This window comes from Orycteropus afer, unplaced genomic scaffold (genome assembly GCF_000298275.1).
Source record: "Orycteropus afer afer isolate SDZICR_OR568_19922 unplaced genomic scaffold, OryAfe1.0 scaffold00031, whole genome shotgun sequence".
Lineage (NCBI taxonomy): Eukaryota > Metazoa > Chordata > Mammalia > Tubulidentata > Orycteropodidae > Orycteropus > Orycteropus afer.
This window is the reverse complement of record NW_006921618.1, coordinates 16,482,346-16,489,944: the sequence shown is the minus strand read 5'-3', so window position 1 is coordinate 16,489,944 and position 7,599 is coordinate 16,482,346. Positions and strand designations below refer to the sequence as shown.

Here is a 7,599-nt window from a genome sequence, read left to right as displayed (position 1 = left end):
GTCGGGTATGGCTCCACAGTACATAACATCAAAGTTCAGAAAGTATGATTAGGGAAAAGATTAAAAAAAAAAAAAAAAGGAAACTTAAGGAATAGGCGGACTGAATGCTGTCACATTTCGGAAACTGCTTTCCATGTCAGGAACCAAAAACTGTACAGCTAGTTTAAATGGAAATTCCACTTGCTTTTGAGCTTCTATCCCAACCACTGCATAAAAAAATTTCCAAAAATGCGAACACGGTAACCACAAATTACAGTGCAGAAAGCAATCTCAAATAAAACAAATAAAAGACAACTTCTGACTTTTCAATACCATACTAGGGCGCCAGGACCAACGATCACCAGCTGCCCAAGGAACAAAAATTACGCTTCCGAAATCTCTTGATGTCGATTCCGCACGTAGAGCACTAGAGATGCCCTACATGTGCCACTTCACGACAGAAGCCCTTTTTTGAACTACAGAGCCCAAAAAGCGGAGTGCAACGTTAACGAGTCCATCTTTAGATTAGGGTGAAATAAAACCAACAAAACTATGCAGTATCGTATACCATGTTCCTAGAGTTGGAAAAGAAGGCAGTCGCTTTTGCCTCGAACACGAAGCTTCACAAAGAGCATCTAAGGTTTTTTCATTTCGATTTTCAGTTAGAAGTAAAGGCACAGATTTGAACCGATATGCAAATAAGTGCACTGCTTGCTGGGAAGATGAGGGCGGGCTCGGAGGGAGAGGCGAGCGCGGCCTCAAGAGGGAAGCGCTGATAGGCTGATAGGCTGCAATTGAGGAAATCTGTCTTCCGCTCCAAGGCACCGCACGCTGTCCGGGCCACCGGATGACTAGTTTTTCCGCGACCCCTTTTACTCACTCCCTTGCCCTCCGAGAACGCGCACTCCACCCCACCTGCACTTACCGAAAGCGGAATTCCCGGGCGCCGTGCTGGGTGCTGTGGATACCAAACGGAAGAAGACATGAATCCTAACCTATTAAAATGGGAAGTTCACAGGCTTGTACCACACATAGCCATTCACCCTGGAGTGGTCCTGGCACGCGTGCACAGGAAAGGACACAGCATCTTTGAAAGAGTGAAAAACTGGGAGCAACCTAATGCCACCTAGCACTACACCAACAGAGCTCCCACGAGAACAACGGATAAACAAAATGTATATATAAAGTGGCGTGCTATACACAAAAAAGGCTGAGTGAAAGGAGTTGTAGAAAAGATGGGACATGATACTATTAATGCGGGGAGAAAAAGTAATACTGTATTTCTGGAATGACTGCATCAGGTGTTTATCAACATCAAAACAATGTAATGGAAAAAAGTATTGAATAGAGTACAGCATGATACACCACTGATATGGTAAATAACACACACACAACCCAGTGCTATATATTTTTTCTATGGCCATATTATATATAAATATATATTTTTTTAAGTTTAATATGGCACACATCAGTGATTACCTCTGGGAAGGAGGGAGGGTATCAGGATTAGGGGTAGTGATCACACAGGGCTTTAGATTTATTTGTAATGTTCTATTTAAAAAGAATGGATTATTCAGTTATTGTATACTTTTAGTATTTGTGTAATTTAAAACATTTTAAAAAATATAATCCTTGTCTTGCATATTTCTCCATACTTCATTTTTCAAAGTCAGGTTTATTGAGGTATCATTTACATAAAGTCACTTTATTATTTTTTTTTTACCATAGTTAATGAATTTTAACAAGTGTATACAGTCAGCATAGTGCCTAAGGCACTTGACTGCTAACCAGAAGGCTGGCGGTTCAAACCCACCAGCCACTCCTCAGAAGGAAGGTTGGGCAATCTACTTCTGTAGTGATACTGCCTCGGAAACCCAAGGAGGGGTCGCTATGAGTCAGGGCCGACTTGATGGCACATAACAGCAACACACAGCATACAGTCATATACATCCTCTTGCTGATATTGTGTGCCCTCACATTGATTCTGAGTCATAGTGACCCCATGCAACAGAGTAGAACAGCCCCATAGGGTTTACAAGGCTGTAATCTTCACAGAAAGATCTCCAGATCTTTCTTCCTTGTAGCCACTGGGTAAGTTCAAACCACCAACCTTCTCAGTCAGCATAGGAGAGCTTGACTCTCCTCAAGTACCTACTGTTGTTGTTGTTGTTATGTGCTGTCGAATAGCAACCCCTCCTTGGGTTTCCGAGGCAGTATCACTATGGAAGTAGATTGCCCAACCTTCCTTCCGAGGAGTGGCTGGTGGGTTTGAACCGCCAGCCTTCTGGTTAGCAGTCAAGTGCCTTAGGCACTATGTTACCAGAGCTCCTCATGTACCTACTACTACTATCAAAATACCAAACATTTCTGTCACTTCAGAAATTTCCCTTGTGGCCCTTTCTAGCCACCCCTCTCCCTTTTCCTAACCCCTGGCAACCAAGGACCTCTGTCCCTACAGTTTTTTGTTTTTTTTTCCAGAGTGGCATATAAATGGAATCATTCAAATATACTTCGTGTTTAATACAAAAACAATAGGTGCTGATTGTAAAGATATTAAAATAGTACAGAAATGATGGAAAATGTAAAAATGATTCTCCAAACTACATATTTACCTTGCCAGAATACCATATATATTTAGGAAGCAAATGTGTTGTATAAACTGATAGGCAGCCTAGATGTGGCTCTTCCTATAATCTACCAGAGTCATCTTGTAAAAACAAAATCTTTTCACTGTATGCTGAATAAAATCCCAAATCCCCATCATGGCAGTTCAAGTTGTGTGTCAGCTTGGCTGGGCCGTGGTTTTGAGTGGCTGGGCAAATGGATGTAGTTATTCCCCATGAGACTGTAACCATCTCTATGGTGGAATTGGCTGTGAGCAGCTAAGTAACTGCCTTCTGGGTGTGGTCTGCTTCCAGTATATAAGGAGAAACTTTGAGAAGGGTCTCTGGCTTTTTGGCACACTTGGATCCTGCATTTGGTCAAGTCTTCATCTTACGGTCTGCTGTGTTGCCTGCTGATTTTGGAATTGTTCCTGGACTTGAACCAGAGACCTGCCATGTGCCTGTTGATCTTGAAATTGTGCCATTCTACTTGCTGACCTTGGGTTCATTAGCCTTAGCAGCTGTATGAGTCACAAGAAGCCTCCAGCTCCCGTGGCCCTGGAATAAAAGGCAGAGCTGAAGGCTAAAGTCAAGGGCCTTCACCCAGCCCCTAGAGTCAGCACTTTGAATTTGGACTTCAAGTTGCCTAAACTGTAAGAGAATAAATTCCTGTTTGTTAATGCCATCCATTTGTGGTAATTCTTTTACAGCAGCACTAGAAAACCAAGACACTTATCAAATCTTAAAAGCTACATTGTCTGCCACTTTCCCTATTAAATAAGCTCTTTCCTAACCCAGGGCCCACCATCACCCAGCTAAATACATCTACCCCTGGTGTTCTCTCCTCTTACCCTTTTGTGATCAAACATGTAATCAAGATGGACTGAGAATTGCTGGTCATTGAAATGCAAAAGTTGGAAACAAAGAAGGATCAGTAGTTGGAAAATATAGCCTTGGTGATAGAATCAATTCCAGAGATCACATGATAGAATTGTGCAAGACCAACCACTTATGTATTGGAAATCCTTCCCCACCTCAACTTTTTAATGTGATTTGGGTGAGAATTTACACAGCAAATCAGTTTTCCATCCAACAATTCATACACATTTTGAATCATGACATTGATTGCAATCCCCATAATGTAACAGAACTCTTCCCACTTCCTCCCTGTGTTTACTGTTTCCAGTCATCCTTCTTCCCTGTGCCTTTCTATTTTCTTAGCTTTATCCCTGGCCAGATGCTGCCCTTTTGATCTCTTATGGTTGTTCTATGGAGTGCATACCTGCCTGGTATTATTGTTCACTTCATAGGCCTATCTATTGTTTGGCTGAAAGTGGAGTTGCAGAGGTGAGTTTGGTTCCAGGCTTGAAGGGTGTCTAAGGGCCATCATCTCAGGAGTTCCATTAGAATCTATCAGACCACTAAGAAAAATCTTTTTACAACAAAACAAACAGCAACTTTACACATGGATCTAACCAGATGAAATACACAGGAATCAAATTGACTACATCTGTGAAAAGAGACTACGGAGAAGCTCAATATCATCAGTTAGAACAAGGCTATGGGTTGACTGTGGAACAGACCATCAATTGCTTATATGCAAGATCAAATTGAAGATGAAGGAAATTAAACCAAGTCCACAAGAATCAAAATGTGATCTTGATTGTATCCCACTTGAACTCAGAGACCATCTCAAGAATAGATTTGGTGCATTGAAGGCTAATGAACAAAGACCAGATGAGTTGTGGTATGACATCAAAGACATCATACATAAAGAAAGCAAAGGGTCATTAAAAGGATAGGAAAGGAAGAAAAGACCAAAATGGATGTCAGAAGACAACCTGAAATTTGCTCTTGAATGGAGAGTAGCTAAAGTGAATGGAAGAAATGATGAAGAAAAAGAGCTGAACAGGTTTCAAAGGGTAATTTGAGAACACAAAGTAAAATATTACAATGAAATATGCAAAGACCTGGAGTTAGAAAACCAAAAGAGAAGAACACTCTCAGCATTTCTCAAGTTGAAAGAACTGAAGAAAATAGTCAAGGTTGATTTACAATTTTGAAGGATTCTATGGGGAAAAAATTGAACAACACAGGAAGTAACAAAAGAAGATGGAAAGAGTACATAGTCACTGTACCAAAAAAGAATTGGTCAACATTCAAGCATTTCAAAAGGTAGTATGGTAGTTAAGGTTGTGTGTCAACTTGGCTGGGCCTGGTTTTGAGTGCCTGGACAGCTGGGTGTAATTACTCCCCATGATGAGACTGGTAATCAACTTCATGGTGGACTCTACTGTGAGTAGCTGAGTAGCTGCCTTAGAGATGTGGTCTGCTTCCAGTATACAAGGAGAAGCTTTGAGACTGGTCGTGAGCTTTTTGGCATGCTTGGACTCTGTGTGTAGCCAAGTCTTCATTCAGCAACCTGCCATGTTATCTGCCAATACTAAGATTGTTTCTGGACTTGAACTGAGAATAAATCCCTGTTCGTCAAGCCAGCCATTTGTGGTATTTTCTGTTAGAGCATCACTGGATGACCAAAACAGGTAGCATATGATCAAGAACTGATGGTACTGAAGGAAGATATCCAACTGTACTGAAAACTTTGTGAAAAACAAGCCTCCAGGAATTGACAGAATATCAATTGAGATGTTTTAATAAACAGATTGTTGTTGTTGTTGTTATGTGCCATTGAGTCAGACCCGACTCATAGCAACCCCTCCTTGGGTTTCTGAGGCAGTTATCACTATGGAAGTAGATTGCCCAATCTTCCTTCCAAGGAGTGGCTGGTGGGTTTGAACTGCCAGCCTTCTGGTTAGCAGTCAAGTGCCTTAGGCATTACGCTACCAGAGCTCCTAGTATATGCCAAGAAATTTGGAAGACAGCTACCTGGCCAACCGACTGGAAGTGATCTATATTTGTGCCCATTCCAAAGAAAGGTGATCCAATGGAATGTAGAAATTATCGAACAACATCATTAATACCACATGCAAGTAAATATTTTCCTGAAGATCATTTAAAAATGATTGCAGCAGTGCATGGATAAGGAACTGCCAGAAATTCAAGACAGATTCAGAAGAGGATGTGGAATGAGGGATATCATTGTTGGTGTCACATGGATCTTGGCTGAAAGTAGAGAATACCAGAAAGAGGTTTACTTGTGTTTTACTGACTATGCAAAGGCATTCATTGATGTGGATCATAACAAATTATGGATAGTCTTGGAAAAACGGGAATTCCAGAACACTTAGTTGTGCTCATGGGGAAACACTTTCGGTGTGATGGATCACTTTTTTTTCTTTGTGTATTGTGATTTGGGTACAAATCTATGAAACAGATTCATTTTACTCTCAATAGTTCATGTACATTTGGTTTCACAGCCCTGATTATAACCCCAACAATAAAAAGCTCTCCTCTCATCTCCTCCCTATGGCTACCCCCTTGCCTATGTCCTATATCTATGCATTCTTGTCTGTCCAGCTTTTCCTCTATGCATATGCTGCCCTTCTGATGTCTCGTGGTTGACTGATCTAAGGGGTACATCTCCCTAGGGTAGGTGGGTGTATCTCCCTGGGGTAGTAGATGTTCTGCTTGTAGGCCTTTCTACTGTTTGGCTGAAAGCTAATGCATGGAATTGAGTCCAATTCCAGACCCAAAAGATAACCTGGGGCCATCATCTCAGGAGTTCCATCAGTCTATATTCAACCAGTAATTCTGGTCATTTTTGTGTTTTTTTAATTTTGTTCCACATTTTTCTTCTCACTCTATCCAGGATCTCCAATTTTGATCCCTTTCCAAGTATTTGACATTGGTAGCTGGGCACCATCTAGTTCTTCTGGTCTCAGGGTCATGAAGGCTGAGGTTCTCATGGTCCATCATACCCTTGGACTGTTTCCATATGACTTGAATTTTCTTCACTCTTCTTTGTTCCAGAAGAGGGGAAAGTAACAGTTGCATCTTAGATAGCCACTTGAAAGCTTTTAAGACCCCAGTCACTACTCACCAAAGCAGGATATAGAACAAGATTTTTATGTACTATCTTGTGCCAGTTGAGCTTGATGTTCCCCAAGACCATGGTCCCAAGCCCTCAGGCCTGGTGACTCATTCTAATGTGCTTGCTTGTCACTGAAAATCTACGCCACCCTTGTCCCCTGTTACTTCTATAGTGTATATGGATATTTTTTGTAGCACAAATACACATGTAGGAATATTATCAGCCAAATCTATCTATGGTCATGGGCATTTTCCTGTTCACCTACCCACACCTGATCTCCTCACCTGTCTATGCATTTACCTGTAGCCTAGTGTTTGTTGTTACTGGTAATGCAGTATTGTATGTGTATAACAGTGCTTGCCTCTGTAATCTGTATATTTTGTGCATGTTTCTGTGTCCTCCTTTTTCCTTTAGTTATTGTGCTGGTCACACACTTGTTATATTGCCTTTCCCTTCACCCAAATCACTGCATGACTCTTAACTAGTCAGAAATTTTTCCTTTTTCTCCCATCCCTGGTAACCAAGACAGTGGCTGTTTGGGTGCCCACAGTCCTTCATATTCTGATCACAGCATACTTTTTGTCCTCTTTTGCCATCTCATCAAATTTGGATTTTTCTTTTCTAGACATTGTATTCCACCTCTCAGAGCACTTCTTGGAAAATTCAGCAAAATTGACAGGGACCTCAGGGTTTTTCTTCTTAGGCTCCTCTCTGCATGTCTGCACAAAGAAGGCATAAGCAGATATCCTGCCCTTTGGTTTCTTAGGGTCACCTTTAGTAATTGTGACTATATTGTTTATGGTCTCTGGATCTCTTTTATATAGTCTTTCTCACCATGGTCTTAGAATTTCCACCAAGTGATTGGGTGGGACTATGCAAATAAGGTGCTGTGACCTATCAAGGGTGTTGCACAACTTGCTAATAATGCAAATAAGGTGCATGGTCCCTTTGTGGGAGCGGGACAATGCAAATAAAGTGTATGGAACCCTAAAGAGGGGATCGGTCAGTTTTGCAATCCCACTAGGC

At 41.4% G+C, this 7,599-nt stretch overlaps 1 non-coding gene across 1 annotated transcript; it reads right to left on the bottom strand.

Annotated features, from left to right (window-relative positions):
• Nucleotides 1-317: 317 nt before the first annotated feature.
• LOC122149551 lies at nt 318-451 on the bottom strand. Its single transcript, XR_006163196.1, has one exon. It is a non-coding gene; the product is annotated as a U11 spliceosomal RNA (small nuclear RNA).
• Between the last annotated feature and the right edge of the window lie 7,148 nt (nt 452-7,599).